Below are 12,194 nucleotides of genomic sequence, written 5' to 3' on the forward strand. Positions count from 1 at the left end.
TACGTGTTGGGGAAAAAGCTGACTTGTCACATTGTGATTCGCATGTTCTGGTGATGTGGCAGTGTTTGACGAAATAATTTCGTTTTGGAAGAACTGACGGAGGGTTAGGTCACACTATCATAGGTGATTAGGTGGCAAAGGCAAATGCTTTCTCTTTTTGTTAATTATTATATGTTTTCTTGTTCTATAGCAATCCAGAATTCAAAACCAAATTCCCATGTTATTGTAAAAACTAAAAAGTGATTTTTATTTTACTTGTTTATCTTTTCTTTAACGAAGACTTTCATGTCTTATGTCATCACACATTCGAAATCGAAGAACTCTTTTTCTTTACTCCGGCTAAATTATGTTGTCTCAATCAGACCCACGCTGATTTCAGAGTTTGGTTTGGGCGTTTCTCCGAGAAACCATACCGCCAACAACCAGTTGACAGATGTTATGCCACCACAAGAGCTGAACACTCTTTGGCGTAACACACGGTTGGACGAACACACGGTTGGACGAAAACCCGGGTGATATGAATAGAACCTGACACCTCTGCAAGGAGCCTAGGCTCTATCCATCATGGCTAATTCACCAAAATGACACAAGTGGAGATTGAACTCGAGTCTCCATTGAAGAACCCAAACCTCCCTACCATTAGGCCACAAGTGGTGAATTTTTACTTGTTTATGTAATTGAGGCATATGCGTCCTTTAAATTAAATATGAGTTTAAGTGTAATGTCGAAGTAGTATCCGCACAATATGCCAATAATCTCTAGATCAAGTGGTGGAAGACTTGCATTTCTCTTGAGAGATGCAGGTTCGACTCCCATTTGGTGCAGAGTGGGGCACTGGTGGGCAATGATAGGAGACCCAGGGAAACCTGGGTTGGATCCTTGAGCCAAACGAGTTTTACTAGTAATTTCACCGTCGTGCCTACGGGCGGGTGGGTTACTGGATTTTCCCCGGAATTGGTGGTGGACTCAGGTTACTCTCGGAGTACTCCATTTGTCTAATGGGTGCCCCAAAAGTGTTCGGGATTGATTCTGTTGGTCGTTAAAAAAAAGTATCCGCACAATATATTGATGTGTTGGCTCTTGATAATTTAACACAACATCCTTAAAATCAAATTGCATCGACAATATATTTTCATTAAAACTTTTTGTTTTTAAATATATTTTTATAGCATATTATTCTAGAATTAAATAAACTGTATTCTCAGTTTTATAATACAAAATGTTTAATACTTAAGTATTGAAAAGCTCAAATAGAATTTATGTGAAACTATATTCTTTTTTTCAAAAACAATCAACGAGTTACAGTATGGATTTTAAGTTTTTAACCAATGTTCATTTTGTATATTTAAATCATAAAACAATAATATATTAATTAGATTTATAGCTTATAATAACCAAATAAAGAAAGGTCCCCATCGGGCCACGGCTGCGATACTATTAAGATCTTGGACCATGCGACGCACCACGCAGCCACGCCCCCACAGGCCTACGATGGCTCTCTCAAGTTCGCAGAATATTTATACTTATTTTGTTCCTTATAAAATCAACTTTAATAATAGAACAAAATCATATAATTCATTTAGTTTTTCCTTATAATTTATCCACACAAAGAATAAAGTCGAAATTTACCCCAAACTCATGTGCCAATAATTAGGAAACCAAATTATAGAGAACATGCAATGCTTGTCGCTTTCTTTATAGTTGTATTTTTATATATAATTCAAAGTGCAAGCGACATCGATCAATAATTGTGATTATGAGGTTAACTTTAAAAAATTCAGTTATTTATTAATTACGAATTTGATTATTTAAGCTTATTTGTGTTGCTGTTAAATTAAAGACCTAGTAAATACACTATGTTTACAATACTATCTATAGCTACAAACTCAATTGTCATGTTTACGTGTTAAATTAATGAACTCGAACAAATATCATATATATTTTCATACTATGTATGGTAACACTAACTCGAATACAGTCAGGGGCGGACCCATGTTGATAGCTGGGTAGGCGGGCGCATCCTTTGAAAAACAATAGTGTATTTTTAGGCAAAAAACCCGATCGCACTTCTTAAAAATATGGTTGAACACCGCATCCTCACCCTTAAGATATAATTTCTGAGCCCGCCACTGAATACAGTTATTGCTATGAACAAAAAAATTATGAGGGGAACTCTTGCAGACCAAGCACGGCCGATGCACGATCCGGTCATGATATTGATCGCCCCATATATATGCATTTCTAAAGTCTCATTCTCTTCCATCTATTTAATACTTCCTTTGTATACATTGATCCGGCCATTTTGGAAATCCAAAACCCATAAACAAAATTTTCTCAAGTAATCTTCTATTTATATATTTGCGGTCAATATTAAAAAGTTTAAAAGATAAAAAAATGTTGGTGCTACAAATTGTAACATTCATTATCAAACATTTTGTAAATGATAGTCACTACAAACTTAGTAAGAAGTTAAAAGGTGATCACTCATCAAAAATGAAAAGATTGTAGTCATTCATTCCAAATTGCAATTGTCAAGAAGTTATGGTGATCTTTACTTCTTTATAAAGAAGTTTGTACACACTAATTTCTGCGGATTTAGAAAGAAGACTAACGAACAACAATTATTGGTGAAAGACCAAGGAATACATGTAACGTGGGTTGGTTAGGCCGGTGGGTGTGGGGTGCATCCCCAGGTCATGAGGGCCCACCTCCACACCCACTAGACTTAGCATCACCCAAACCATTATATATCGTTTACTTATATGTTGTTTAATCATTAAACTCTCATAAAAGGTAATTTCTTAACAAACTAAGAGTTTTATAAAAGATGGTCAAGGAATTAAAAATAATCTATGCTATAAAATCCCAGATGTATCATCCCCAAAGTAAATAATCTATGCTACAAAATTAAAAATATAAACAAACATGAGAGATCATGATCATGTTAATATATAACCTTTATTAAATCATCGTCATCATGATTCACTACTAAATTAAATATACATTTATTTTTGGAACGACCCTAACTAGTAGATAACAATATTGATACAAAATCATATCATGTTAATGTAATGTTAATGTTGACGATATGGTCACATGTCATTCTTGCATTTCACATCAAGTGTATAGCGGCAACAATTCAAAGTCTACCAAAACATAGGACTCTAGTATGTTTGAAGTTTCAATTGTCTTCTCACGTAACAAATATATTAAATATGGTCCGGTCTGGCGGTCTATTCCTACACCTCTTTTGGCTGTTTTGACACCCACAACACCCATATATGTTGCGTTTTGGTCATAGCGCAACATATAGGTAGCCAGTCTTTGTCTGTCGATCGTACATATACGTTGCGTTATGGCCAAAACGCAACGTATAGGGGTGTGGTGTTTTGTTTGGGTTGTTGTTTGGGCGTATTTGGTTGAAAAGTTGTAGATTTTGGTTTCATTTTAAAAAAATATATATATCTTTAAAATTTAACTCATTATGCTATTGTTTTATAAATTTTAACCGGTTTTATTGTTACATTGGTTCTATATTATTTATTATTTTAACAATTTATAAAACTTCAATTTTTATTAAATTACACAATCATGTTTATTAAAAGAACGTACAATATGTTGCGAAAGAAACATTCGAAAAGATTACAAACATCATATAAATAAAATATCATCTGTATAAATATACAATCAGTTTGTACATACAAGACAAAAGTACAACTGCATGTCTAATATAAAATAAAAATTAAACTAACATAGGCTAGTCGTCCTCCTTTAGCGATGGTGATGGTGCCAGTGAAAGCTCCCCCAATCCCGTGGCCCCCCATCAGCGTCTGAACTGTCCACATTTGATAGCGCTCAGCACGTCCGAGGCGACGATCGAAGTCCCGAGCAACCGCTCGTGCGGCAGGAGGCAAGTCATCGAAGACGTGTTGTGGGTACCATGGCGACGGTGGTGGGTGATCATCATCGGGCTGCGACTGAGGCTGAGTAGGCGCTGGTACTCCCGACCTCAGCTCAAGATAAACTGGTATCTCCTTTAGCAACTGCTCCGGGACAAAAGTCTGGTAGTCTCGCGTCCGAAACCGAAGACCGATGCCGGGGAAGGTGTGTGCCATCCGCATGCTTAATACCTGATAATGTAGTCGATCTAATAGACGGGGACAGGTGGGGATCCTCCTCATGAACTAGACATCGTCATCTGAAAAAATGCCACTAAAACAACAAAATATGAATACGAAAAACTTGAAAAACCCGTATGCTCGGTCAGTCTGTTTTAAAGAGACAACCTCGTAGCCAATACGTTTGGCTATGTGACAAAGGGGCACCTTGCCTCGAACTTGTAACATTCCTATTTCAAGAAAATTTGAATACCAACAAACTACAAGAGGTTTGGTTCGTAGCCAATACATTGCGCTATGGTCAAAACACAACGTATAGGATCCCCGTGACATTGTACCTTTTCAACTGTCAACTCACCTTTTGTCGGGTAAGAAACCCTTTACGCCGCGTTAAGGCTATAACGCAGCGTATAGGGGGTGTGGAAATAAGATGTTGCGTGTGTTATCATGATCCTATAATGATAAATTTAAACGTAACTACCAAAAGAAAGGCTTTGATAAATCATATATCAAAACGTAAACTAATTAATTAATATAACTTTTGATGTAGAGTTGAGGTGTATTGATCATTTTCTTATTTTATACGTCTTTGAAAACAATAATAGTCTTCAAATTTTAATCGTGTACATACTTATATAATTATTATTCATTTTATATTAATATTTAAAATCTGACTTTTAATCAGCATTTTTTATGAAATTATGTATAACACAGAGAAAAATTGTACTATTGTACATGTAACTCCTGAAAATTGGGAACCTTAACTGTTAAGAGGATTACATCAGGTTCTTTACTTAAAATTGGGAACCTTAAAATTGTACTTTATATATTTACTTTCTCAAAATTATAGGGAAAAATATAACTTTTTTTTTTCATTTTCACTCTTCATCAACATCTCTATAATTGAGATATGGTTTAGAGAATGTACACTGATTCTCTAAGTAAGACTCACTATCCATCTATAAATATAATTTTGTGAGTGTATGAAACCCAAAAAAATATATATAATAAGTGTTTGTGACTAAGATAGAAATAGAGATAGAGAACTAACGTGAGAGGTTGTTAAAAAATAAACAAATTTAGAGAAAAATATGTATTTTAGTTAAATTATAGTGATAGAGATTGAGAACCTACTGTGAATGCTCTAAATACGAAGATAACCCAAAAATTGTTTTATCGGAAATATATATTTAAGGATTCCGATAAGGAAATACGAAGCTAGTTATAGTATAATTAAAGCTTTAAACAAAAAATATAGGAATTTATACGAACTAGTTTTTTTAGGTCGCGCGTTGCGGTGAAACCGAACAAATAATAATGTAAAACAAACGTGATTCGAAAATAAAACATATTGTTTAAAAAGCCAAACCATTAGAACGGTTTAGTATATCATCGAATCGTTTTATGATACCAAATAAATATTTTATTTAGAGTACAACTTCGTTTTTTAACAAAACTTATAACAGAATGTCAAGGAAAAAATTAAGCATAAATACATACCTAAGTTTTTAGAAAAAAGTTATAAGCGTAAATTATTAAAGAAGTATCAAATTTATCGATTATATGTTCTAAAAAAAGAAAAAAAGAATTATTAAAAAATGGTATAAGAAATATATGGTTTTAAAAAAGGGGAAAAAATTAAAAATATGTTTTTAAAGTAAATATAATAATAAACTATTATAATATATTAAATAAAAGAAAAACAAAAAACTATATATTGTTATAAAAATAAAGTTACTATTCATCGTCCTTCGTCAACAGATACCAAATAAATACTTTATTTAGAGTATAATTTCGTTTTTAACAATTTTCGTGACTTGGTGTGTTGGTATGTTGATGGTTTTAGAGCCGGGGGTCTCTCTGGAAGCAGCCTCTCTATCCTTAGGGATTGAGGCAAGGTCTGTCTACATCCCACCCTCCCCAGACCCTATAAATAGCTTTGCTATTTGTGGGATATACTGGGTACGGTTGTTGTTGTTGTTGTCTTCGTTTTTAACAAAACTTCTAACAGAATGTCAGGGAAGAATCAAGCACAATTGCGTACTTAAGTTTTTAGAAAAAAAAGTTATAAACGTAAATAATTAAAGAAGTATCACATTAATCGATAAATTAATATATGTTCTAAAAAAGAAAAAAAAATATTAAAAAAGGTATAGGAATATATGGTTTTAAAAAGGGAAAAACTAAAAATATGTATTAAAAGTAAATATAATAATAAACTTTTATAATATATTAAATAAAAGAAAAAAAACTATATATTATTATAAAAATAAGAGTAAATTGCCATTTTGGTCCCTGAGGTTTGGCGAGTTTTGCCACTTTAGTCCAAATTTCAAACCTGTTGCCATTTTGGTCCCTTTGGTTTCGTTTTGTTGCCATTTTGGTCCAAATTGCAAATTTGACCAGATTTTTCAACTTAAAACCTGGTTTTTTGTCTTTATCCTCAAGGGCATTTTGGTCATTTTAGGTTTATTATAACCTAATATTGATTAACACCATTAATATATAAACCCCACCATCACTGAAGATCCATCTTCTCAAACAATCACCACCAAATTAAACCTCCATCTTCTCAAACAATCACCACCACCACTGAAGATCCACCACCACCACCGCCGCCCTCACCGCCTCCACCACCATCACCGCCGCAACCCCCGACACCCTCACCTCATCCACCTTCACCTCCTCCTGAATCGGATTTACTGTTCTTGTGAATCACATCCGTCAATCACCACCACCACTGAAGATCCACCACCACCACCGTCGCTCTCACCGCCTCCACCATCACTGCCGCCACCCCCGACACCCTCTCCTCCTCCTGAATCGGATTTACTGTTCTTGTGAATCACCTCCTCCACCTTCATCTCCACGGTTTCTTCACTGCTGATTTAACAGGTTTGGTCGCCGATTCGATTGTCGTTGATTTTGAAGCCATAGGGTTAGGACAATTTGCTTTGGCGGTGGAATTTTGTGGCTGCTTTGAGTTATGTGAGGGTTTTTGAGGGTTTTGGGTTTGGGAGGGTTGGAGGCAGTGGGATGGTGGTGTTGGTGGCAGTGGGATGGTGGTGGTGGGGATGATGTGGGGGTGGTGGTGGTGTGGTGGTGGTGGTGGTGCTTGTTGTTGTTGTTCTGGCAGTGGCATTATTGCTGTTCTGGCAGTGCCATTATTATTTATTAAATTTGAGTTATAATAAATCTAAATGACCAAAATACCCCTGAGGATAAAAACAAAATAGGGGTGTTTAAGTTGGGGAATCTGGCCAAATTTGAAATTTGGACCAAAATGGCAACAAAAACGAAACAACAGGGCCCTAGATGCAAAAGTTTGAGATTTGGACTAAAGTGGCAAAACTGGCCAAACCTCAGGGACCAAAATGGCAGTTTACTCTATAGTATATATATAATTAGCTAATGGAGTGAGTCGTTTTTTTTTCACATAACCGAATAGGTTAAGGTGTAAGTGTCTTTTAAGCTGGATTTATTTTTTTATAATTTTTTTATGTATAGTCATATTTTTAGAGTTCTTGATATTGAATCTTTAGTTAGTTTCTATTTGAGTGATTTTTGTTTTTTTTTTCAACATGTTTGGTTAGTACAAATAGATGATTTGACTTATTGTAATTTGTATGCTTTGATTTATAATAAAAAGAGTTAAGAGAGTTAGTTCAATTGGAGCGTTTAATTGGTATTAGAGCTTGGTGCCGGCGGTTTTGAGAGTCGTGTTTCGACAATGGAGAGCGATACGCGTTTGAAAACCCGTTGCTTTACTGTATTAAGTTTGTATATTTACATGAATTTTGGTTTTGAATGGCTTACTTTGATAGAATTTGTGTTTGCAGGTTTAACATGGTTTAAGGAGCTATTCGGGAGCTTTACAGAGCATCGGGATGCGATCAGGATCAACCGGGTGCAAGTAACGAACAACAAGAAGTTGGAGTTGCACATGGCGTCGCCGATGTCACACCCTGAAAACGTTGCAGCAGAAATACAAACGTGGCGATGAAGAATGTTGGTACCCATAAGTATCTTAGTGGACGATGCAATATTTACTTTTGGACATACAACTTAACTAAAACGTAATATTTAAAGTTTAAACATAACCTACAACCACAACATAGTTGTTTGATCCTTATGGATCTTAGTACACATGGTCACAAAAGTTTTAAAAGTTGTCCAGAACATTATTTATTACACCATTGCATCAACTACCATAAGACAAGCCAAAATTCCTGAAGCCGAACTCATGTACCTAAAGAACACGTAAAAATCAAGTGTTAACACAAAAGGCTGGTGAGTTCACTTATTCAAATTGTAATCAATTTGTTTAAGGAAAAAATTCTTATTATGAATTTCATGTCAAAACATTCATATATTTTAAGAAAGTCAAATTAATTTTCTTATTAAAATCCATGGGTCAGTTCTCTTCTGGTCGCAAGCGTTTTCCCAAAACCTTCGATACAAATCATCTTCCCAAGAGTTTAGATATATATTAAATTTCTAGCATCAGGTTTTCAGATTCATAGGGTTGCAAGGCCTATGAGCTATACATTAACAATAAGGATATAATCAACGCTAGACAATCACAGAACATCAATTCGTCGTTTGACTTGACGCGAAGCTACCGGTCACGACGGGGTGGTCAACCCGATAGATCTATCAACAATTCTACGCATACCGGTATTAATGATTAAACGGCTAATCCGCGCAAAGTGCCACATATTAGGTGATACGCGCAAAATGCAACATATAAATTATATCAAATATGGCATAAAACTAACCCCTTTTTAGTACTAATGTTGGAAAAGTGTGTTTTTGTCATCCTTTTGTATTTTCAGGATTAAATGAGCTCAAATTAACAAAAGAAGCAAAAAGACAGCAAAATCTAACATAAATACAAGAAAAGGGACAAAAGTGGATTGCCCGACCCCTCGACAGCATCCTCCCAAGCAAAACAAAGAAAGCAGAAGACTGAACACGCCCCGTGCTCAGCGAGCACGAGGCCGTGCCGAAGAAGCAGCAGAAAAGACAAACTAATAGAAGCTTCTATTGCCCACCACGGGGCCGTGCCCAGCGGACACGGGGACGTGGTCAGAGTACTGCAGGCGCATTTATTGTAATTGCGAATTACAATTAATGAAGAAAGAGAGTGTCAGACGGCCACGAGGCCGTGCCCAGCTGTGACAACTCGAGTTTTCGAGATTCCACTTTCGCATTTATTGCACGTTCGCTGTTTGTTTAGTTGCTTACTTACACAATTGGTTTGCTTTGTAACTGTACACGTTGTGATTTGATATAGTGTATTGTGATTGTTGCATGGTTATGTGTTATTTTATGAATGATTGACAAATACATGAACTTGGTGATGAAACTGTAAATTATATGTGGAGTGGGTGTTTGGTGTAAAGGATGATACTTAGGGGTGTTTAGTGGTAATAATGAAAATAAAACAAAACCCTTTAACCCTAATCATTCTCACCAATTTCAATCATACGTCACTTCAAATCATTCTCTCTACAATCATTTCTCTCATCATTCTTGGCTACTCAAGTTCTCTTGCATCAATCTTGATCTTCCAATCCATCTAGAATCAATCTAAGGTAAACGTTTAATGATTATTTGTTGTTAATCATTGGTTATTGATTCATGCAAACCCTAGAAAGCCAAACAATTGTTCTGTGTTTATATGATTATGCTTGAATGAGTACGTGATTGTTTGTGAATGAATGTGCATTGTTATTGGGTATTATAATGCCATTGATATGATTGAATTGCCATACTATTATGTCGATTCGTAACAATGAAATTAGGGTTGTGATCGTAGAATTGTTGCAACTGTTACATTGCTTATCTTGTGTTTCTGTGCGATTAGGGTTTTGAGTCCGAGTATTAGTGGAATGCTTAGTCCGAATTATTTGTAATGCATGAATGGTCCGAACTTTTGTTAATCATGTATGGTCCAAAGTTTTGATTTGAATGTATGATCTGAGTTTAGGGAGATGCCTAGTCCGAATTTTTATCAAGGGAATGCTAGGTCCGAGTTTCTTAGAGGGGTGCTAGGTCCGAGTTTCTTAGAGGGGTGCTTGGTCCGAGTTTCTGGGGAGTTGTTTGGTCCGAACTTTGTATAGGGTAGTGTGGTCCGAATTTGTGAAAGGAGAAAACATGGTCCGACTTTTTAAGGGGTTGCTTGGGTCCGACTTTTGTGATATGTTGTATGGTCCGACTTTTGTGATATGTGTATGGTCCGAACTTTACAAGTGAAATATGGTCCTAGTATTTATTGTGCCATATAGTCCGAATTTTAGTGATGCTTGCATGATCCGAGTTTTATTGTAAACACCAGTATTAGACTTAATGCTAACACTAGGATCTGAGTTTACTCATAGTGCTGAGATCAAAACCCTGTATGAGGAACAACATGCTACTGTATGCTACTGTATATGACTGTATGATACTGTATGTTACTGGATGATACTGTATGTATGAACAATCTATGTCATATCATTCTGTACACAACTATCACACGAATCACAGTTGTTTGGACATCAAGGACTTGTAAACCCTAATTGAACGTAAACACTTACATCGAGTTTATGTGCAATGTACCCTAGGTCGTGTGTAACGGACCTAATCATTTATTTACACTAGAAGCAATAACAAACCGAGCAAACCAAGGTGAGTTCACACTTCCAAGGCATGGGATTCCCGGTGGTTTGGGGATGGTATTGATGGATATGATAGACTTGTAAGTTAAGGACACAGCTAGACTACTTACCATTGTCCCCAGAGTTCGAGGGATACTTACGTAAAACCTACGTATACTTGTGCTTACCACTGTCCTCAGGTTTCGAGGGACACATACGTAAAACCTACGTATACATATGCTTACTACTATCCTCAGGGTTCGAGGGGCACTTACGTAAAACCTACGTATACCTCACGCGTACCACTGTCCTCGGGGTAAGAAGGACACTTACGTAAAACCTACGTATACATCGTACGTACTCCTGTTCTCAGGTTAAGAAGAACACTCATGGTTACCAATAGTCTAGTGCATATGACATGGGAAGCCCCCGTCACTAACTGAATATATCACATGGGAAACCCCCACTAAATGAACATACAATTGACTTAGTTTATAACGCATGGTGATGAAACGAACCTATTATTACGAACTTACTTACTGTGAACTCGCTCAACTAGTTGTTGACTCTCTGTTACATGCCTTGCAGGTCGTTAGGTATACATGGAGCTTGCACTGGGAGGCGCAGTCGTTGTGGACAAGGATCGTGAATGCTTTGATTAGACATTTGACATTTCATACTTTACTTATGTTTGGGCTTTTACTCATATGCTTCCGCTAAACGTTGAATTTATATTTATGTTTTGAACACCTTTCATATGGATTGGTTTGGTTAAATTACATTTACTGTTACTATTTACGTTGTTCTATATGATTGGTGGCTTGATCCTGGTCAGTCACGCTCCCAAGCGGTGATACTCCGCGGGTGGATTTTGGGGGTGTGACAGATTGGTATCAGAGCCATTGGTTATAGAGAACTTGGTTTTAATATGGGGAAAACGTTTTTATTAAAACCAGACTATATCAGTACAGTGCTCAACGATCCACAACGACGCCTCGCTCCACGTGCAAGACTCAACATCCTAGGTAATATGGTTTATGTTTATTGTCTACATACTAGAATTACATAGAACTTTGCTCGTGGTATGCCTAGATTACATTGCCTACTTTTCGTTATTGCTTGAGAACACTTGTGTGCTTACTCTCTCCTGTCATCGCATTATTCGCGAACCTCTCTCACTTATGTTGCATTTGCTATGAAGATCATGGCCGGACGTATTAACTTGAATCAAGCCCAGTTGACGGCTCTCATCAACGAACAAGTTGCTGTGGCACTTGCAGCTGCACAAGCAGGTCAACACGCTCAGCAACCTGTTTGCACTTTCAAGAACTTCATGGACTGTCGTCCTAGCACGTTTAGTGGCACTGAAGGAGCGGTTGGACTCCTCCATTTGGTTCGAAAAGCTCGAGTCGGTATTTAAGATGTGTGAATGCCC

This window comes from Helianthus annuus, chromosome 4, assembly GCF_002127325.2.
Source record: "Helianthus annuus cultivar XRQ/B chromosome 4, HanXRQr2.0-SUNRISE, whole genome shotgun sequence".
In the NCBI taxonomy this organism is placed as follows: domain Eukaryota; kingdom Viridiplantae; phylum Streptophyta; class Magnoliopsida; order Asterales; family Asteraceae; genus Helianthus; species Helianthus annuus.